The sequence below is a fragment of the Aphelocoma coerulescens genome, chromosome 2 (assembly GCF_041296385.1).
Source record: "Aphelocoma coerulescens isolate FSJ_1873_10779 chromosome 2, UR_Acoe_1.0, whole genome shotgun sequence".
Taxonomy (NCBI): domain Eukaryota; kingdom Metazoa; phylum Chordata; class Aves; order Passeriformes; family Corvidae; genus Aphelocoma; species Aphelocoma coerulescens.
This window is the reverse complement of record NC_091015.1, coordinates 49,866,232-49,890,162: the sequence shown is the minus strand read 5'-3', so window position 1 is coordinate 49,890,162 and position 23,931 is coordinate 49,866,232. Positions and strand designations below refer to the sequence as shown.

Below are 23,931 nucleotides of genomic sequence, written 5' to 3'. Positions count from 1 at the left end.
TTAGTTAGTGTATAGCATATTATTTCTTTTAATTAGGAACTTTAGGTAATGGTACAACTTACCCAGCTATAAAGGTAATATCTGAATATAGGCAAGAGTAAACATCTCTCTGATAGAAGCAGATTGTTCTAAAATTGAGAGACTCCTATTTGTACTTACAAAAATCTCACTGGAGTCATGACAGCAGCATATATATATATACACACACATATATATGTAGTGGTTACAGATAAAAAGCAGTCTAAACAATCTTTTGGAGTCTCATTGACCTTATCTAATGACACCTACAAAATAGGAAGCATAAAACTTGAGAGGTTTATTCCAATCTATATTTAACCCCATCAACAACAGCAGTTGAGTTTACAGGGACACAAAGCTGCAGAGAGGTGCAATCCAAGACAGGAGAAATAAAGGAAGAGGAAGATCCATCTGGAGTTTCTCCTTTTGTACACAGATACCTTAGCTAAATTCTTATGTCTTATTCTTACTATCCAGGGATCTTTCCTATGCATTTTGAAGCTTGGGCAAATCACTATTATAGCATCAATTTGTATTAGCTTCTCTGAAATACTGTCTCTCTCAAGTACTACAAGACAATCTTTTTTAAAATTCACATGTGCATGTGAACTTTGTCATTGTTATGGCACTGACCTCTTTATATACAGCACTTCTCAAAAAGCTCTTGAACTGAATGCAACAGTCATTGTTCAAATTTTCAAATAAAATATCAATATTAAGTCCTTAGATCTATATGTACTTTTCTTTCTACAATCCAGTCCTAACTACATGTCTTCACCGACAAGAATCTCAGAATGTGCCTGATTCCCCAACTGACTGTATGACACTTCCACTACATGTTATCTTCAAAGACACACCAAAGATCTGAATCAGCCCACAATGTATTTGATGAATTTTAAAATGAGTTAAATATATCTCTGCTTCCTGGCAGAGCTAGGAAGTGCTTGCAAGATTTTATTCCGCTGTTTACAGTAAAATTTACATTTAAAGCACTCTCCCACCTCAATTCTAAACTAACTGGATGGTTTGATATGCCTGTCACAAACATGCATTATGAAATTGCAAAGTGGGGTGCAGACTGCAGTAATGCCGGAGAAACGCCTAAGGGAATGACAACAGCATATGTAAGAATCTCACAGCTAAATTCTGAAGTATTCTTTCACGTAGAAGAAAATAAAAAGTATTTAAGTGAAATTGTTTTCTATTAAAAACAATAAGTGAGGATCATATGTGATATAGAATGCATACTTGCAATATGAGCAGCATATGGTGTTGGGAACCATCACAATATTTTTACCCAAATTCACAGTATTTTCCTTAACTTGAGCAAAGAGACAGGAGTGCCCCCAGTGTCTGTGTGCCTGTATCAGGCCATGTTTTTTCTGCAGCTCTTTTTCCTTGTTCTTCAGAAAGAGAATTGAATTCAATAGTGTTTTTTATGAAGGCTAACCCACCAAAAGCATTAGGCCAACTCTCCCTATTGTCCTCAGTACAGCTGGGCTGTTCTCCTGCCTCACAGATTAAGAGCTAATGAGAATGTTACAGCGGGGTATTCCAGAGCCGCTTCCGCTCCGTTCATTCTGCCTTGTAACGTTGCCCTCACATGTTGGGAAGATATCTGTTGTGTAGCATTGTTCTAAATGTGTCAATATTTAACATTTACCTGAAGCACGCTTTCTTAGACTTCTGCAAAGACCTGCAAAGGTGCTAAACATCTAAGCAGTCTAGCATCACTTGTACAAATATATATAGAGTTTATTTGAAAGTGTTAATTTAAATAATAAAGTGGTCTCATTCAACTTGAACATCTTCTGATTTCTTCCTTAAACCTGGCAGAAGATCAACACTCAGACTCTTAGGCAGTTGTCTGCCATTCCCTTACCTTACACACAAACCCAGGTGACTTAATACATAAATATCAAATTATTCAATTGCCTTTTAATTCATACCACTCCATTTTTGCAAAATCCTTTGGCATTGTGTTCTGTAGCACAACAATGGAAACTGTCTGGGAATTAATTGATGTCTTCGCTGACTCTAAAAGCGCTGCTCTCAGTATTTGTGCAGTTTCTTACTCTATTATTTTTTTATCTCTTGAGGCAGATCCTGATCTTACTTTCCAGACTGCTTCATGTTGCTTCTTTCACAGCCAGACAATCTCTAGGGAAAACTGTACTGTTGACTTGAATGTCACTGGTGGCCCTGGCCAAAGCCTGCTTGCCCTGGTCTTTTCAGACACTCACACCTCCCCACACTCTCCTGGTTTAGTTTTTTTTTGCAGGAGTTTTAACCGAGTTCAGCCAAACAGCAATGATTTAAAGCACTGGAGACCAAAGCTACCCAGTTACTTGCCAGACTCCCTGGAGAACTGTAGGAGAGTGACTTCTCCCCTGAATATAACATTCTGCTTGTCTAAATGTCTTCTCTAGTGGTGGTTCAATTTTTTTGATAAATCCTTTTGGGTTCTACAATTAAAAAGATGAATGTTGTGAGCCGAATTAGTCCCACCAATGGCACAAATGAAGTCATAGTACTTGTGGCAAAGAATTTGATCCTAGGAGAATTTAGCCAAGGCTCAGTGGTACAGACTACTGGTGCTTAACTAGTCCAGTTGGTCCTGGACCACACAGCAGCAGTGGTCTGTATCACAGGTACACATATTGTGCCCTCCAGTGAAATGTCCAAACATATTTAATGTCTTCCTCTTTATGAATGTAAAGAGACCCTCGCCATTTCAGGCAGGAGTTATTCGGTCGACAATTAAACATGGTCCTGGGGCTTGGAACTGATTCTCCATCTCCAGGGTCTCACTAAAGGTTTCATTGAGGCTTCTGTAAAAATCTTTACCAACCTATAAAGGACAACTCCAGCTTAGTTCTCAGAGACACATAATTGGTGTCTAGTATCTGAAGTCCCCTCACATGCAGCACAGGGAGTCCCAGCTGAGACCACATGAATTTGGGAGTGTCTGCTCTGCTGGATCAGTTTCTACCGTGGGAAGCCAAGTGCTGAGAAGCTGTTTTAACTTTGTTTACTAATAGTGTAATGAAAATGGAGACAGATTAATTTTTATTATAATTGACACTAGCTCAAGCAAGTTCACATGTATTTCTTTCCTTTGCAAACTACATAACTCTAATTCTCTGATCTCACAGGATAATAAAGATTACATAGTCCTAAGGCACAATGTCAGTGTTGATAGTTACATCAACGGGTTTGGATAATGCAAGAGTTGAATTACTTGTCATGAATATTCACAGTTGGTTGTTTAGCAAAAAGCTTCCTGAACACTGCTGCTCAGTAGCTTCCATATCCAGCACACAGTGAGCCCTCTGGAATCTGTGTCTCTCCCTGGGTATCCCCAGACACTTCACCTAGCTAGTCTACTAAAAAATGTGCTCTGGATGTTTTAAAGTGAGTAGAACCCATGCTAGGAGGTAGAAAAGAAGTCCAGAAATTATTCTGAGATTTAAAGAAAAGTTAAATATTTTAAATCCACTCAGTTTAAGACCACCCTGGATGAAAATTCTAGTCTAAGGACATACCTGAGCTGAGGGACTCTGTTGTAATGCAGCTCGATTTGGATCACAGCTGCTGTAAATGTACATACTTTACATATGGCTTCCCATCTACCTCAAGATACTCATGTAACCTGGAAGTAGGCAGATGGCAAACAAGACATCTATGTCCGAAGATGATCACTGGGATTTATTTTCTCCATGAACCACACTCATTACTTTTCTTTATCCACACATATGTGAGAAACAGAGACAGCATGACTCACATGCTCAGCTCAGCAGCACCCAGCTAAATCCGCTAAATATTAGTATGATGAACACTGAAATGAGAGAATCTGAAAAATCCAAATGCATCCATTCCGTGCCATGTGTTTCCATCAGGATGAAAGATTCTTGAGCTGTGATGTGATCGGTCAGTCAACAAGGTATGTGCAAGGTAGAAGAAAGCACCGTTCATTCTTCCACAACTGTACAGGCTTTGTGGGTCTAAAAGTAGGAGCTGCTTATTTCTGACAGTAAAATGAATAGTGACTCTACAGGCACAGATGATGGATCTGGAGGTTATAAAGGAGCTTTTTTTGGCACTCTGATACTTGAAGAGCTGGTAATTTCTGCTACAGAAAACTACTACATTGCTGGTGGCAACATGCTCTTAATTTGTTTGTAAGCTATTGTTTTCTTCATACAGTAGAGAGAATGCATGTTCTCAGCACTGAAGATGTGCAGTACTATAATATAATTCATGCTTTATGATGCCAGACTGCTTAATTCAGACTGCACTTATCAGGTACCAATTTAGTCTATATGCTACATTAAGAATTCTGCTCACACCTTTTCCAATGGGGTTTTTGTTTCTTACCATTTTGAAACTACTTAAATGTGTGAAAAAATATATAGCTAGAAAATGAGAGTGTTAATGTACATGTCTGCTCTCCTTTCAGATACTACTCTGTGACTACAAACAGTTAAATGCAAGGAGGTAACAAATGAGGACGTGGGTTGAGGGGACAAAATGAGATCCCTCAAGAATAATTAGAGAGCAACATCGCTTCTTAGAGATCTGCAAACAGCGGGGTGTCCCAGCCTGGCTCCAGCAAGAATGGTGTTAAGCCTGCAGCAAACACTAAACCCATAAAGGTGACAGGCATTGGGAAGTAAAAAACAGGAGGAAGGCAGCTGCCTGTACCTGGCAGAGTGAGGGAGAATGCTGCAGTAGGATAATATGGTTTACCCGTCAAAGGTGGAGCTGAGTCACCTACAGGAAAACTATAGGAGCTTTTACATTGAGACTATGGCACAGGTCATGTCCATTTATTCATCTGCCCTAATCAGCCCCTAGCCTGCCTTTCTCAGGCCCAGGTTAAGGCAGAGTCAGGCAACTGAGGTTGACAGCTGAGGTACATAGCAAACACCCTTTACACCAGTCATTAGTTACTGAATTTCAGCTGAGACAGTGCCTGAAAGAGTGCCTCTTGCAAGACCAAACTATTCCATTTACATCACCAGAAGAGTTTGGCTGCACACTCTGTTTAAGTTCTGAAGGCCATCATTAACAGAACATATAAGGAACCACCCTAAAGTTCAGTTCTGTTTATAGGCCTAGCTGCCTATAAAATAACACAGCTGTGATTAGATGGAGGCTGCTGCAGTTACATTAACTCTCTTGGTCACTATGAGTACTGTGGGATTTTAGAGAGTGACAACAGTTGATAATCTGATCAATGCTGAATAAGTTTCCTGGTATAAAGAAAACAAAAAAGAATTTACAAAATGAGATAGTAACAGATAGGTTGCAGTAAATCTGGAAACCTCAAACAACACTCAAAATCAGTAGACTTACTAAGGACAAATAGCAATGAGCAAGGAAAAAATGTTAAAGAAGCCTTTTATAAATTCTATGTGCATGCTCTTTTCTGGTGTTTTGCTTTGGTTTTATATCAATGTATATCTGTTGCAAGAATCAGAGATCTCTTTCCTTATATCATCAGTTTCCATGTTCCTGAGAAGGCACAGAGCCTTTTCAGTAAAGGCGAGAGCCAAAATGCAGAAGCCTTTAAGCATTTACACCACCACAGCCTGCTGAAGGGAGATTAAATGGGAAGTCTTACATGAGCAAATGCTAAACCATGTATCTTAAATAAGCAAGGATTCCAGAATCTGGTCTTCAATGACTATTTGTGGTTTCATATCACCGCATGAGCTATAGTACAGTGATAATGACTTAGCTTTTCAGGATTCCCAGAATTAATGCCAGGGTTTGTTTCTGCTTTTTTTTTTAATCTTTTAAACCATCTGAGAAGTCTAGACACTGCATCACTCACAGAATTATGTGAAAACATTTGCATTGCTGGAAAACTGAAGGAAATGAGTCTGTTGGCTGAATTTATTTTTATCTTTTTTTTTTCTTTCCTACCCCGTGAAGGAAACCTGCCCTTCCACTTTCAAATCTCTTTCCCTGCAAAGAATAAAAATTGCATCTCTCTTTGACCATTGCTCATGGTTATAACTGTAATGAAATACAGAATAAAACTGCTGCTTTTTTCTCTCTGGTTCCACCTTCTCATTTGAAAATACCCTGCTCTCCAACAGAAAAGAACATTGTCTTGCTGTGTCCTCTTATCCCATAGTCTGGCATGGAGACATGGGAACTCAGGAAGAGAAAAGGACCATCTAGTTCATCAGCGCCAGTGGCAGTTCAGTGAAATACAATATCCAGCTGCCACAGTTTTCACTTTAAACTTAAAATATCTTTTGCTACCCAGAAGCATTCTCATTTTCCAGCTCAATCCTGTACTTATTCAATGCCTGTTATTAATTTCACTTTCTCCCAATTAAAGAATGGGAGAATAAATGATACAAAGTTTTTGCATATATTACAATAATTTTGCTAATAATTATCAGTCAGGCCTAAAATATAATAATATAATTCCATTTTACCACACAATTACCATAGCCCTATCAAGAACAGCTCTGTCATTCAACAGAATCCCATCGCTGGGCCACTGCACTCATTGTTCAGGCAGAGAATAGAAATCTTTACTGGATTTAACATTCCTTCCCTGCTGCTCAGTAATACAAATGTATTTAGGAATGCTGGCTATCAATTCCCTTTCAACCTTCCTAATGAGATGTTACCTAATTCTCTGAGCAAGTTAAATGAAGGTAGAGAGAATAATAACTTCAAGAACTATATTTGCAAACTAATCTCCTTTTCTCTTCAGAAGTTCTAAACATCCTGCACAAATCCCAATCTTTGAAAATCAGATAATACAAAGGTATAGAAGGAAAAGTGCCGATGAGCTAACCACACAACCCTCCCCCTAACAGGTCTTTTCTTCTTTCTGAAATTCAGTCCTGCTACTAAAGCAGAGTGATCAGGACTAATCAGATAAAGACTATTTAGAGTAAACAAATATGAGAACTATCAGACCCCCCCCCACAGCTGTGCACTATGCTCTCAACAGCATACACTTTGTAAAAACTGTAGTAAATGCAAGCAGTATAAACAGACAAATAAAAAACCGGCTCATTCACTTTAACCACTTTTTAGTCTAAAGGCTGGCACTACAAATTAATTCAGTACAAGTCTCAAACCACTTCCAAATATCTCATCAATGTGTGAAAAGGGAAAAAATGGAGGAAAACACATCAGGATGTGAAAATAAGTTCCCATTCTGATTGCATCTTTCATTAATTGGTAACTTCCTTTAGGAACTTGACCTGAGGGTGCCAGTGATCCTTGCAGTCCATGTGAGTGTAGCAAAGCCCATGATATTTTCACTCTTCCTTGTGACAAAGCTTCCATTGTAGGCGGGGACCCATGGAGGCTGTACCAAAATGTAAACTGTTTCTTCATGTATGAGTCCACATATGAATAGCCCCAAGATGTGAAAACTGCTTTTTTGCATAATTCAAATAATGCCATGTGTCTGATGGATACATTTGCAAGAGAGGAAGACTTCTGTGCTTAAAACAAAGAACAAGACTCTAGCAATTTGTTGTACTTTCTTGATTTCTTCAGTTCTTACCCATTTCTCTACAAAAGAGGCTTTTTTTTTTTCCTAATACCCTCTCTGTACCTGTTCTATGAATGCACATTATGAGCTCTCTGGGGCAAGTTTTTGAGCATGGGTTAGTGCATGATTTATCACAGTCCTGTCTGCAGCACACTATAAAAAAACAGCATATAGTGACTGTATCATAACGTAAGAGTATACTGCATCAGTCTTGGTCAACCAGGGTGGGTAATCACTGAGATTCTGTCACATTTATATTCTTTCAGATCCTGTATACTGAAGAATAAATGGGTGATGCAGTAGAATTATAACTGGCTCCCGATATTAAAAAAAATCCCTATGCACTGCCTTAGTTGGAAATTCTTAGAAATTTCCATCTACCTGCAATCCTTTCAATTAGTCCCTGATGAATGGTGGCTAGTAAGATGAAGGAAGGCTGATCTGTACATTTTAATATTTTCAACATAAGTAAAAAAAATAAAATGTGTCGGTGAAACTCTCAACATATGAGCACATTGAGCTATCATTAACAACATATCCATTTATATGAACAAATAATTGTTTTCTAGAGGGAAACGTCTTCTAGATGCTATTAAATCTCCATGAATTTGAAGAGTCTAAAGAGAAGCAGACTGCTGTGTGCAAATGTCCATACTGCATGGATGAAGTTTTTAAAACAAAAGGAGAACTGCTTAGACTTTTAAATAACAGTTGCTTATCAATCATCACATGCACTTTCCATTGCTTTCAGACCAGGGATAAAAATGGACAACTCATGGGCCAGCTGTCCAAGAATGAAGCAGATGAAAGCCAGGACAATTAGCTGGAAGCTAAACCAAACCAAAAGGAACAGTAAAAACAGACAAAAGGCCATCTGAATATTGGTATTTCCAATTTTCCTAGAAACAGGAAGAATTTCAATACCTCCTGCATGAAAAGGCAGTCATGCTGGACAGATGAAAGGTAGTAAGAGAATAGAATTATACCACCAGTGTACACCTTGGATGTTGTTAAGAGCAGCTGAAGCATGATAGTGCTCAGTCCTTTATCTCTAAATGATCGCTAGAATCCAAAATATTTGGCTAAGTATAATGAAAGATATCACTGTGGAAAGGGAGGAGAGAGCAAGGCAGGGCAGGGCAGGGACCGTTTCAGTACTTCATAAAAAAGACTGCTGTTCACCAGTACTCCTGCATATGGAGTAGAACTTGCCAGTTCAGTGAGCCTGAAACACCTTGGAGACATCCCCTTTTGGAGATTACCCTGGAAGTGAACAGTGGCATTAGGGATGCCTTGAAAGCTGGCCTTCCTGAATTGATGGTGAACATGCAACTCCAGGCTTAGGCAGAGGGAAACATATTCCCTCTGGGAAATGCTGGGCCCTTATCCCTAAGGATACTAGGAAAATCATCCTGCTGTTGGGCATGTGTGGACAAATGTCCTGCAAATCATTCACTCAGGCCTTCCAGGCAGCTCAATACAGAGTTGGTGTGGTTGAGTAGGGAGTTTGCAAGCCTCAAGAGCTCTGCTTCATATGGGCCCTCACATGAGGCTCTGGGATGTCCTTGCCTCTTCCTACACACCTGGAAACCGGCAGTCCCTCTTCAGTCTTCAAGCCAGTGCCCTGCTTTTTTTCCAGGACAATCCCATCAAGTTGTGTCCCCAAAGCAACATTCCTGGGGTTTTCTGACTTGGCTGCCAGACTAATCTGGCCATCAGTAAACAGACCTGTAAGCCGACCCATTAGGAGGTCTGGAAGCCTGCCCAAAGCATCGGACATGGTGAGGCTGCTCTGGAACATGGAATCCTGGGAGTGTTTTGCAGCTGCTGCCTGAAAGCTGACAGAAACCAAGATGGACATTTAAGCCAGTTGGCAGCTGCCAAGATCTTGCAGACTGTCTTTTGTATTGGGAACACCGCGAGGCATTGTTTCTGAAAATTAAATTTTGTTTGGAATTTCTGGCTCAAGAGAGAATCTTTCTGGTTTGTTCTGAGTTTTTAAAAGATGAATCAGAATGAACCCAAATTTCATAAGATTAATTTCCCACAAACTGGAAACCATGAATGTTGTTCAGCCAACTCTTCTTCCATCTGCAACTTCAGCAATAGGATCAGCCATATTTGTGTTTGGATAGGGTGGGGATAACAGAGAATACTAACCCTTAAAGGCTGGTGTCAACTTCAGTACATTTAAAGTAAAGTGTTTTAAAGTGATGCAGTACAAAATATTGCTTCTCATTAGCATAAAATTGTTGTGTCAAAATCTTTAAGTATATTTACCTGATCATTAGCTTTGCTTACATGGCAGGGCTGTGGAAGGTGGTAATAGCAAGCATTTTTGGGGAAGACTTCCTTTTCCCACTTTCCATAAACTCTTGAAATTCTTATGGGAGAAGGATCGCCTTAAAATTAAAGTCAATGCCCTACTGATAGAGTGTGACTGAGTAAGAATATTACAGTTTGCCTCTAAGTATGTTAATTATCAACTGTGGGAGGATCTCTGAGACATATCAGATCATATCAGCAATAGGGCTGCAAAAGCAAAGGAGAAATCTTGACTTTTAGCAGAGTAGTCTGAACTATACTGCTATGTCATCAGCTTATCTACCATGTAATGATCTGCTAACAATTTTGAACTCCTAAACTTACTGCGTGATAAAAATTACACAAGATCTCTCCTAATTTGTCACTGTTTCATCCAAATGATGAGGGGAAGAGGTAAGAAAGAAGGAAAGATACCAAAAATTAAAAAAAAAACCAGCAGAAGAACAAAACAGAAAAGGAAAGAAGGAAAAAAAAATCCCGATACCTCAAAAAATATTCATCCCTCCTTGCCTTAAGCCCTCCTGTCCTGTCACCTAATCAATAATTTGCCTCCTACAAAGAGAGGTCCCTTTAGAATGCCTCCCATTTTTGACTACTGCAGGTCTTTCACACTATTTCACTGTACTATTTTCTTAACCTAGTACTGGGACACTGTTTTTTTGGGAAAGTGTGATCAACACAGCTGATGAACCATAAGTGAAGTAGCCAAGAACACAAGCTTGATGCTTCAGCTTTGACTCTCACTTTGTACAGGCAAGCAACTTAACACAGAGGAAACCTGAGGTTTGTTTGGGGAGGAAAAAAAAGTGCAAGTGCTCCTTTTTCATAAGACACAGAGCTTTATGGGTGTGCTTAGTACTTATTTTACCAGGAATAACATGACCATTGCTTGAAGGGGCCAGCAAAACAGATGTGTCTTAGTGCTGGCAGAATAGCAGCATTCCAAGGCTGTTCTTTGTGCTCTTTCAGTGCTAGTTTTCCAAAGGAGACAGAATCCCTTCATATCCATTCAAATTGTATGCAATTATCATTTGGTATGGATTTGTGCTTTAACACCTTCTTACAGTTTGGGAAAATATAAGCACTGAAAGTTTTCAGTGCTGGTGTATGAATTTAAATAATTTTTAGGGCTAATAAAGACCAGGCCAAGTAAAAAGCAATTCTCATCACTGGAGAAAAACACCTGTTAATCAGTCTTGTCCTCGCTCAGTGTACTGATTGTAAATAGTTTTAGACAGGGCTAAAAAAAGCGGAGCAGCAGTCTCAGTTTGACAGACGAGTATGCTGTAATGGTTGCTCTTGATATATTTTTTCAGCTTAGCACATTCTGTGAAAAATTAGAAGCAAAGCAAAATAACAAAATCTTTCCAGCTTCCTCCTCTCTCTCTAATTCTGATAGAGATTATGAGGAGAATAATCAAGGAAGGGAATCAACATTGGGGAAGACATTAATACATGTTCAAACACCCCTATTTCCTCCTTATGAATGCCCTTTATATGACAGAAATGTCCAAAAAGCACTTAAGGAGCAACAGCAAAATGCCTGACAGACAGGCATGATAAGTAATGGCTCAAAATGTTTGCAAGCCAGACAGAAGGGGTGACTTTTTCTCCCTTTTTTTTTTCCCCTGAAAATCCTTTAAGGTAAACTCACTCCATGTCTGCTGGCATGCAGCCACTTTCCTATAAATTCATATTACAATGCTGTATTTCTAATGGATTGGGTATGGTGCTTTTCCATTTTGCTAATGAGAAAAGCTAAAGGCCATTACTTGTCCTGATTAAGATCCCAAGGGAAGAAATGTGATGTGTATATTACCAGGCCATACGTAAAGGAAGTATTTGGCATTTCTAATCAATCAGATGAAGGGTAGACAGAAAAAGTCTTATCCTGTGACTGCAGAGAAAGAAGATATAGGGGGAAAAGGAACCATAGAAATTGTCTTTAAAAGGTGACTTACGGGAATCAGTTATAATGATATTAGTATGATCAATGACTAGGGCTACTATCTGGGAAGGATGTAATTACCAAAATGAAAACTTTCAAATGGGAAGCCTGATCAAGGGCAGAGGTACTGTCATATTTCTCAGAGGACTGTCAGCTCTCATCCAGGCAATGTATTATCGTGTCACTCAGCAGCACTACGAGGCTGTGCTTCCCTGGGGTGGGAGCAGACCTAGGAAGTGAGGGGTTGAGAAACTTTGCATTCAGCTCAGAAAAGTGGGTAAGTCTGGTCCCAAAGGCAAATTCAAGATAAAGAAAGATAAGGATAGGCAAAGGGAAAATAGAAAAGAGAAAATTCCCAGTCATGACTGGCTTTAAGGAAGGTTTTGCAGCAGTGCACATTTAAAAACCATTTCAAGTGAGAGAAAGGAAATGCTGTAGACCAGTGAGCTACTTGTTGTAAAGGAGAGGAAACAAAAAAATGTACTGAGGGATGCATTGCTCAATTTATAGGATAGTCTGGAATATCCTCTAAGATATTTCAATATGCAATTCCTACATCTTTAATCCTGATGGTCTAGAACTTTTTCAGATTTATACCTGAATGAAATACAAAGTCTAGAGACAATTTTTCATCTCTTTTTCAGTGGCTGCATAGTAACAGTTTGAAAATGGTACAAGATAGATGCTCCATATGGCAAATAAAATGGATAGAGCGTGGAGATGGGTGTTCTAAGAGAGAACAAGATCCTTTGATTGTGTCACACTGCATAGTCAGAGTTGTAGACATACTTTAAATAATACATTAATTTCACAGAATATTATAAATCACTCACGAACATTAAAACTGACAAAAAATCTACCATGCTATATCCTCTCAAATGGAATTGCTGATTAATGAAACATTACTGTCAATGACAGCAAAACAATAACAACTGATAAGGTCAGCAGGAGAGACAGTCTCCTGCACTCTCCCAAATCTGTGTTAGGGCAACCAGCTTTCCGCTATAGGACACCAGTGATTCTTTGTAGATACTTGGGAATGCTTCAGATAGATTCACTTGGGAATAGGAAGAAAGGCTGTAACACCTTCCCCCATGTGCTTTAAAAGAACATCTTCAACCCTTCCCTTCATCATGAGATCAGGAGGCAAAACTACGAGATATTTCTCTTAAATGTTACTGGGGACAAGGCATTGATGCAACACACAGTGCTGGAAAAAAATAAGAACCATAGCTGAGAAAACCCATCCACAGCCATCAAACTGAACGTAAATCATCTTCAGCTTTCCTTAAAAACATATATTTAAAATATGCCACACAGGCCCTAACAGGAGTTCTCAGTGAACTCTTCTGATCCCTCTGCTCCAGTCATGTGGAAAGGAACAAACGCTGCACAAATGCACCCCAGCCTGTACAGGCAAGCAATCCTGGCCTCTTCTAAATGCCACAGCCCACTCAGGTAATTTTTCTTCTCATGAGGATCTTGCAGAGTATCTATTTCGAGGCTAGGTTGTCCTTTCGGGTTCTTTGATGCACTTCTGGCTCTGGCACATGGACTGACTGGAAAGCTCAGACATCTTCATTTTGCACTGGTGCTCACTGATCAGCATAATGTTCCCTTTCTCCTTTCCTTTTATACACAATATATATAAAAAACCAAAAGATTAAGTGCTGTGCAAATATTTGCAGTGGACAAAGTCCTAACTGCACCACAGATTTCCTTGTCCAGAAATATGACAGAGATGACAAAGTGGCCATTCTTCTGTCCAATAAATTTAATTCAACACTTTAAAGCCATAGGACTTTGCATGATTTACCTTACAAAGAAGGACCACTGCTGACATAGAAGTGTTATTACTGAACTCACAGGCCACACTAAATAGAAATAGAAATTAGCAGAATTAACACTTAGAAAGTATAAAACTGGCTATTCCTGAAGCTGAATATGGGCATTTGCAGATGCCTGTCACTTAGTGGCTGATGTCAGGGACAACAAATTTAATCTTAGGATGGGAGGGTGTGTGTGGGGGATGGTTTGCCAGCATGCCCAGCTGTAATATCCCCTAACAGCCTTGAAGGAATGGTAATTGTGAACTGAAACAGCATCTGCTTAACTGTCATCCTTGCCTCAGGACTGGAACTTTTTGCTTGTTGTGAAGATCATGAGAAACACTACATGGAGCATAAAGATGAAAACAGAGCAAGACTAAAAACATTAAGTACAACCACCAAGACACAGCTGTCCATACTGCTAGTGAACTCAGGGAAATATAAATGCCAAAAGATATTTGACATTCATGATATAATTTGGTACGGGAACTTAGAACACTGAGTTAACTTCAAAATTCTATTTCAAAATATTTTTCATTATTATTACTATAGAGGACAGATTATTACAGATGATTTAGCAAGAAGCAATTAAGTTTCACTGCTTGGCAGTAAAGCCAAATCTAACTAGAACTGGTAAAACCTTCTCTTTTCTTACTGGGAAGAATGGGCCAATTAGTTCAGCTGCCTTGACCAGAACAGCATATGGCAGTCAATCACACTGAGACTCTTGGCTTTGCCTTAAATGTACAGCTGAGCATCTCTGGGTTTGGAACAGGAGCTGCTGTCCATACTGTAAGAAAGACTACACTGTATAGAGGTCATTTACCTCAAAGGGAGTTGAAGACCTTGCATTAGTCTGATTATTTAAGTGATGCTATAAGGTTTAATTAACATTTTTAAAACACCTTGAGAATATAAAATGCAATATAGGTGCTGCTGTTGCTAGCTGTCAGTTGCTCTCTGCCTCAGGATGTCTCTGAAAAGACTGGAGTCCTGTTGTGTTTGGGAGGAACAGCAAATGCTATAGATTCCCTCCTGTATAATTTGTACCTTAGGGAAAAAAAAAAAAAAAAGAAAAAGAAGAAACATTTGGCAGAAATCTGCAGGACATGTGGAGATGGAGTTAAAATACTTCCATAAAAACTCCACAGCTTCATAAACTGAACTAACTGCCTAAAAAATAAGCACTTAAAACTTACAGTAAGTACTGGAATTTCTTAGTTTACAATAGGATCAGCTCCACCTGCAAAGATCCCTGTAGAACAATTATAGACCAGAGACACTAATACTTTACACTTCTGTGCCAGATTTGTAATTGCAATCATACATATTAACATTACTTGGAACACATATCCAATAGTGTATGCAGTAAAGTCAAAATCCTAATATTAAAAATAAGCTCAAGATGATGCCATGGTGCTCAAGCCATATTTTTCTGTTTTGAAACACAAGAAAATATAACAGTGCTCATGACATTCGTATGAAAATTAATGGAAGAGAAAAGGGGATTTATAAGCTTTGAAATGTATTATTCTTTTCTTTGCCTTCTGTTGCAGATTAATTACTTCAAATTTTTCCATCAATCATTTTCTGATTTCCAACTCTGTTACATTCAGTTTTAAACAAAGGATAAACATTTCAGGAAGGTCAGTGATCTTCTGCTCTCAATATCTATCATTCAGATACAAATAAATTAAGGAAACCTCCTTCTTCAACCAATGGCCACACACTGAATGGAATTTTTTGCTAGTATTTCCCTATGTCCCATAACACATCAAGAGAATCTGAAGTTGTTGCTACCTGCATTTTTTAGTTATGGATAAACTTTTTGTAATGCAATAATCTTCTAGAATGTGTATAGGAAAATAATACCAATCAATCAAATTATGACCATTTTCTTGGAACAGCCATTTTTTCCCAGAAAACTAAAGATTCTAAGTCCATTGTCTTCAGAGGAAATCAGTTATACTAAAGCTAGTTAGGAGCATTTGCATGTTAAAAGAAAGGCAGCAAAATAGCTTTTGTTAAAAAATTATCTTTGAACACTAAAATTCTGAGCACCAATTTGGATTCTGTGGATAAACTAGGCAAGGTTATCTGTGGGAATACCATCATAGCCCAATTCCCACTTCCCTTGTTACTGTATTTTTGTCACTGATTTAGGAGAAACCCCCAAGGGAAACACAGCAAAGGAAAACAGGGAATTGAGGTTGGCAAACACGCAATAATTTGGACATTTAGATACTAAAGTCTTAACAAAGTGTCTGTTGCTGTATTGCAATTACTAAAATGAAAAAGGCAAAATTAGAAGCATACATGTGTGTCTATCACATTCAAAAGCCATAAAGTATCATGAAGGATAGAGCAGTCCTTCACAGGACCAGAAAAAGATGTGCCTCTGGGATACAACTGCTCCCTGGACCCATCCCAATGAGGTGTGGCTCTCCTCTGCCACACAGTAGAAATCTGCTGTGTTCAAGAGTTCATCACCTTGGTAGAAAAACAATTCAGTTCAGCAAACTCCCAAATTCACTCAAAGCAGCTGCTCTCAAACCCCTTGCTACAGCTCAATGAAAAGTGCTGACTGAGCTGTTTCATAGTAAATATTAGATATAGCAGAACTCTCCTCCCAAATTGAGTCTTTCAGGAGAAAGAGGATTCTACAGCCTTGTAGCTCTGACACAGAATCACCCATAACTCACAGAATATAAAATACCATCAGAGGGCACAGAGGTTATTGCCATCAGCAGCTCCCTATAGAATTGTAAATCATTTGAACAAAGCTTATCCTTTTCTGAGAACTTCAGGCTGAAATCACTGTATATCCAGGATCCCAGTGTCTTACACAATGTATGAAGACTGCACCTTTAGCTCCTTCCTTTAACCTTGCTTCACAAATGAGTGAACTCTGAACAGGCTGCTCTTTCCAGAAAAAACCAAGAAAGATACCTCAAAAGCACTGGTAATTTGTCTTACAGGAAGTTTAAACCTTTGGGGTACCAGTTTGCCAAGCATCTGATAAACCATGTGGATTAACTGTGAAACACACTGTGAGCTGAAATTCAGTGGGATACGATATGGGAAAAGGCAGTGAAATTCAACAGATATTATTTTTGCGAGCAGGTGCAGGTCCAGGCCTTTGTCCAACACACAGGTTATGTTATCTCTTCCACTGTGATTAAAATACGTAAAATACTGAACATCTTTTAGATTAAATTCACTTTCAACTCCATTGTATGTGTTTTCAGTAATGTGGCAACAGGTCACCTTCCAAAACACTGCAACATCTGCAATCTAGTGTTTCTGTGAAGTCCCAGTGCCTCTGGAATTAAAAAATTTGCCTTATGAAAGAACATGGGAAATGTAATTCAAAGGTTGCTGCTCAGAGCAGGAACATTTTGCTTAACAAAATGTACCCATCCCAGTGGAAAGGAAGAAAAAAAACAAAGTGAGCAGTATACTTACTAATCACACAACACATGTTGAAATGAGTCAACCTTACCTCTTGGGCTCACATTTTTTTTAGTAAGAGGATACTATGAATGCTCAGTTGCAACATATGTTTACCCTTTGACTGTGTAAACCTCAGACATTGCAAATAAAATGTTATTTTGATGCACAGCTCTTTTCTGAGTCTTGGTACATCATGCTCAGTAAACATTTTCAAATTTTTCATAATATCCTGAAGTCTCACTACTTAAATGAATATTACTTGCTCTGAACTGAAATAACAATGCTTCTTTGTGATGAAAAACAGAGGTTGGAGATGAAAAAAGGCTATTAGCCACTGCTCTGGATTTGTGTCAACATCTGAAAGTCCTTCCTGTTGATTTTAAGGTGTTCAGCCCAGTTGAGTTCTAGATGTCCAAACAATGAACTTTCTATGCTTCATTTCTAACACTAGTCTAGCTCTTAACATATTACCAATTTCTGCAACATATTAAAGTTATACTTTCCCTATTCTACTTTCATATCCTTATTGTTAGCACCACTAAAATTTCCATGGGTACCCTTCATGCACCTACGCTGTGTTGCAAACCACTGTTGTCTTTCACCTCCATGGCCTTTTCTTTCAGCTAAAGTTTACATCTCTGTCTGAAGTTGATACAATTCAAGGGCTTCACATTAGACTGAAATGATATTGTGTGAAGGACTGCGACATTACTTATGATAAAACTAGTTGGTTTCCCATATAATTTATCATGTTGTTCTTTTCCACTGAGGATACAGCCACCTCAAGCATTTCAAGACTTCTTGCTGTGTTTATGTACACCTGTACATGTAGAGAAATGACCACAGATCTGTTTCCCAGCTCTTGGGAAGAAGAGCTGTGGAAGCAGCACCTCTGGGAGCCACTTCTTGCTTTTCACATGGTCACAGTTTTGAAAAACACCCTTCACCTCTCTAAGATCCTCAAACTTGCCTTGCATTACAGAGACCCCACAGAGTTTGTCTTCAGTACTTATACTTGGATTTATTACTTCTCTGGAAAGCCATATTCATAATTTCTGTCAGCATTACCTGAGCCTTCTCTAAACACAGGCAGGACATTAAAAACAAGTTTTGTTCTAATAAGGCGAAGAGTTCTTGATTGAAAAATGGAAAACACATTTACAAAAGAGAAACACATCAAAAAAATACAGATGACAGACCTGACATTTAGAGTACTTCTGTTTTCCACCTTTTATGGAGTTTGTGAGTTGTAGGTGTGGCAGGATGTTTCAAACCTGGAATTATGTTCAGGGGTTTTTTAAACTTATTATTTGTTCCTCTCTTCTACTTCCCTCTATGCTAAATAGATTCTTTCTCTCCCCCAAACTTGCCCTGTCATTTATAGCATCAGCACAATTTCACAAGACAATGTGTGAACATTATATTTTTCCTCTTAAAATTCAAATTTTTTAGGTAAATGACCTCCTAGTAGTTAGCAAAATGAGTTTACAATCTTGATTCATCTGTAGCAGAGATATCAACAAAAATTTCAGGGAGTATGACTACAGGGGAGCCTTTTGTGGCAGGATACTCTGCAGACCACTAACTTTATGCCAGATACTACCAGTTGTATGGCTTTCAGTTTCTATCCATTGCTACAAAATAAAGAAGTTTATCTTATATGCAGTGCATGGCTTTGAACTGCACTCCCATTCACCAGGTGGCATTTCTAGAAATCACAAAATAGAACTGCAGCAGTCATGTTTAAGAAAATATATGATAAACAAGCCTCTAAATGTTCTACTTCACAGTTACGTGAAGTCTTCTGCAAATTAATTATATTATGAGGTTAGTTTGATGATGAAAATGAAGTTATATTAGTTAGGACATTTCTGGCTGATACTTTTTGCTTTGCTGATCCATCACTGTTGCTTTGTGTTGATGTGTATTTTTATCACCACAATCAGGGAGCTGACTCCTGCTCTGAAAGGGAATCTGGGCTAATGTCACTTTTGAGTCAGTAGCTGATACCTCAAAAAGAGGCAGGGAGTCCTCAACAAAAGTTCTTTATTCATTTGTGGAAGTGTCATGTGAAGGTAAAATTTAACACAGAATAAAAGCTACTAACCTGCTGGGCTCAGCTGAAGTGCTGCTTGGACCAAAAATGGAATTCCCTCCACCTGTGTTTATCCTCCTTTTACATTTTCCTTTCCTGCCTATGACAGGCAGTGGCTTTGAAGGTTGGCACACTTACACGTAAAGGCAAACAGTAAGCCACTACCAAATAATGGTAGGAAAGTAAAGCTGAGCTCAGAAGAGAAGGGGGAACACTACAGAAATATGATTTTATAAACTCTATTCATTCAAAAATACCACCTAACCACAGCTACGGTCAAACATAGACTGTGGAACCCATGTTGAAACAGATGAGTAGAAAGAGTCTCCTCTACACAAGAGCTGATCGGCCCAATTCTTACACAAGTCTGTGGCATTTTAAGATGGTCCAGAAAGGGAAAAGATCACATCTTTCCTTGCTCACCTGAGCAGGTGTTTGGCCTATGCTGTCAATTTAAGTATTCTTCCACAAAAAATGCATCCACAAATGTTTACTCATAGAAATGCTGAATCTATTTTTTAAGATTGCTAACCTATTTGTCTCAATAATATTTAGTGGCAGTGAACTCTGCAAATTGCTTTAATCCTTCATGATAAAAGTTCTTTGTTCCCTGTTGACTGCCTTGAATCTGGTGCTTTTCAGTTCCACTGAGTGCCCCTTTTTATCTCAAATTACATGTGAGGTAAATTGGAACTGCCTTTCAAGGGACTCTTTGGGAAGGAAGGTGCAGGAGGAGTTATTTGGTTTTTATCAATCTTGTGAGAATTTATGCTGATCTTCTCCTTTCCAACCATAATAATTTCTTCTTAAATGGATCCCCTGCCCCAGACAGATCCATGTTGTTAATCACTCACATTTGCCCCGGACTTTGGCTGAGTAAAAGGATAAGGAAGATCTTAGTTTCAGCCTGAACTAGGCTATTTTATTTGCAATGGGTTCAGTCCTATATTTTCTACACAAGCAGTAACTGAAACCGTCAGTCAGTAAATAAAATAAAAGAGCTCTAAGATTAACACCTGATAACGTGAAAGGCACAAGACTGCAAAGAAACTTTGCTCCTGTAGCTCTCCAAGGACCTTGTGACATACAATTAGAATAACAGAGACTTCTTTTTGAACAAGAATCTGAACATGAGGGGAATGTGATGATGTTTCAGCTCCATGTAGCTGCAGTATCTGCAAATAGAATGGAAGATTAAACAGGAAAAAAACCAACCCTATCTAACAAAGCAGTTATTCTGCTGAGGCCTTCAGGTGACATTTTAAACCACCGGTGACCATGGAGTATCCAAAGGAAATAAAAGATAAAAAACCTATAACAAGCTTGTTGTTCCATTGAAGGGTTCTGGAGATATCATCAAGCCTTGCTGGCAACAAAAAGAACCAACAAAGTGAAAGATAAGACTGATGTACCTGCATAACAAGCCTGCTATTCCACTGAGAAATTTCGGTGATACTATAAACCAGGAAAGCTCAGTTAGGGTAGTTTGCAGTTACAACAGGATCCCACATTATGTCAGCACAATTCTTTCACCTGACTGCATTTTTAATACATAGCAACTGGAACAATTAAACAAATTTGGTTTTGTTTTGTTGTTTAAAAAGTGCAATGGAGGGTTTATTTTGTAAGTTGCCTATCATGTTTCTAAATTAGAAACTGAAAGCAGAGTGAACTGCAAGTGTGAAGTACAATTAAGCAGCCCAGTTGAACTACTAGTTTTAGCAAAAAAACCTTGCTTCTACTCACTCTCCCATCGGTGTGGGCCTCAAAGGTTTAAGTTGAAACAAGGCTATAGTAAGGCAGCTCCAAAGGAGAGGGAGAAAAAGCTGGAGTTACCCCTCTGCCTATGAGGACTAATAAAGGCTGCCTCAAACCATTGAATGCAACTGGAACCCAAGCAGTACCTGAAATGGATGCTAACAGCAGGGAGGGGAGGGAAACCCCGACCAAGAAAGTGCAGAACAGCAGACTTCCTTCAGGAATGAGAAGCAGAAGAGAAAGAATAAAGCAAATCTTCCTCCCACTGAAGAGGCAGATTATTGCTGCTGATGGCCAAACATGGAAGTGCCAAGCAACAATGACTGAAAGCAGTGATCAAACTGCTCAGTTTTTGCATTTCTAGAAGTTTTTGTACTATATCCACTCAGGCATCAATCACAACGTTATTAAACCACAAAAGAGATGTCAGATCAATGGCTGTATCAGAAACATTTTGAATGACAGGCTGACAATGGAACAATTCCAGCGTCCATACATTATTAAACACATACTAATGCTCCTCTTTCGGTGCTACCCTTACAGACTCACACACTCTATTCTCCCTCTACAGTGCCTTTTTTAATAGCAGACCTAATTGTAGATGAATATTACATAGGAAAAACAAGACTTACTATAATAAATAATAATAAACTAGTAAAAAAAAAAAATCAAGCTTTAAACCCCTTGTCTATCTTCACATTATGCCTTCTGGCATTAAAATTTCATTTTAATACAGTTGTAGGAGCTGAGACTGAGTTGTCAGCCTTAATCAGAATATTCAAAGCTATTGCTTTCTTGCTGTAATCTTAACATAATTTAAGCTTAGGTTTTCTTTATGTATTTGCCCACAGCTAGTACAGCCATGTAAATGCTTTTTGCTCTTTTTGAGTGAAGAGGTGTGTATGAAAAATACATATAAATACGGCAGAAATCACCCCTCTGGCAGATTGTCTGCTTAACTCCAGATTTCAGGCAGGACTGGATCAGAGCAGCACATGTGCCTCTCAATTCATCAGCAACAAAAACTGTATTTTCACCAGCGGAAATCAATTTGATTTTCATAAAGGCAAAAAAGAATTATGTTCTTGGTGCATGAAGCACAAAGCATAGTAACTGGGACATTCAAATGCTATGCCAACTTCTCTCACAACACAGGAATATGGCGTCAAGGTGCCATAAATGGCAGGCAACCTCCTCTCTCCCTCCAGTGCCCTATACCATCCTTTGGCATTGGAATCAAGCAAAGATGGATTTGCAGCTTTTCCCTTGGCCTGGCATATTGATAGCCTATATTTTGAATTATTTTGAATCCTCCTGATTAGGGAGTGCTTGGTATAGCAGAGATGTCTAATTTTATGCAGACAATTCAATAATAGATAAAAAATAAGAATGTTAAAAATATAATTAAATGAAATATGCATTCTTTGGGAGTTTGGATAGAGAGAAATCTTCTTGTCCCTATTAATGGCAAATGGTTTCCTAAACAAAATTATTTGTGTTTTGAGGGGAAGGCTTTACCTAGGGCAGTGGGTATGCAGCTGACTATGAGTGAGTCTATAGGAAAACTACTTTGTTTTGACTGCTGAATTGGATGCTCCCAGCTGGAAGTGAACAGCCCTGCCAGCATTAAGCCCACCCTGGGCTGGTGACCAAATAATCAAGTGGATGGAGGGAGCTGCCCCCTAGATTCCCAAAGGTTTTAATATGTGCTACAGGGCTGAGAGATCAAAACTCAAATCCAGTTTTTGGAGTCAAGGCAGGAAATGGCAGAGGTTGCTGTCACTCAGGTCACTCGCCTCACCAAAGAGCTAAAGAGTGTTCCTCTGTGAAGGGTTATGGAATGGCTCCAGCCTGGACAGAGTATTTTAATCTTTTAAGAAGCATCAAAAGGCAGAGTAATTCCCACAAGATACGGAGCTGCATAGGCCCTTATGCTATTTCTCTAGCTCACTCACTAGAGAATAGATTTTCTGTGGAAGCAGTGTTTTGGAAACCCAGTGTTCATCCTGAATCAGGCAAGTGGTGAAGTGGTTTTGAAGTCAACTCTCACTTAAGTGACCACAGGGGTCTGTTTCGGCTGAAAAATATGTTATGTTAATTAGCAAAATGCTTTGTCTAAGGAAGTGAACATATGAAAGCCTTCCAATAAAAGCTGCTTCGCATACTGCAAGCTTTTAAATTAAATTGGGACAGAGTTACTGCCAACAGTGAGTAGAATTGTGACTTTTTGTCTCGTTTGCCTAAAAATATCTGGCTGGTTTCTTGAAAGGTAGCTGGTGGTTCTTTATGGCACTCTGTTGCACAGTTTTAAGGATAAAACTGAAAAACATATTCATAACAGAAATGTATCATTTATATCTTTTACCTCCCATAAAATGTAGTCCTGCTGAGGTACTCACAGTAGCATGGCTTAGACTTGGCACAATTCCTCATGCTTTATGCTCTCAATGCTCCTTTCTCTGGACCAAAACTCAGAACTCCAAATAAATGAAGAAAAATAACTCTAAATAAATCATGTCTCTAAATAGCTTGTGTTCCCCACGTTTTTATTTTCTGTAACAAAATACATGCTGAAGAATGAATTTCACATTTGAATGGATACATCCAAGAAAACTGCTACTGGCAGCCCAAATCCTGAATTCTGAAAGAAGGAATTCCCAATAGGAGGAATTCTCTATGACATCCATTATTATCCTGCTTGCATGAGTACTTTAACTGGATATAGTGCTGATGCTGTTTTTATCAAAGAGAAATCCTGTATGTGATAAAATAGGGTGTCATTTGAGATGTTTGAAAAGCCTATGGATATTGTAGCACTCATCAATCATTTACTCTTTCTTGCTCTTTAAGTTTTCTGTGAATGAGTTAGGAGTTTTACAGAAAGTAAACATAATCCTGTATGGTATACCTCAAGAAATTATCACAGGGAATGCTGTGACCTTGAAAGATAAAACTGTGTAAAGAGCTAGGA

The 23,931-nt window shown here is 38.7% G+C and overlaps 1 protein-coding gene across 23 annotated transcripts in view; it reads right to left on the bottom strand.

The window, feature by feature from the left end:
- The window catches only part of RBMS3 (RNA binding motif single stranded interacting protein 3), a 711,765-nt gene that overhangs the window by 12,864 nt on the left and 674,970 nt on the right, over positions 1-23,931 (bottom strand). The gene's annotated exons all lie outside the window — the stretch shown is intronic.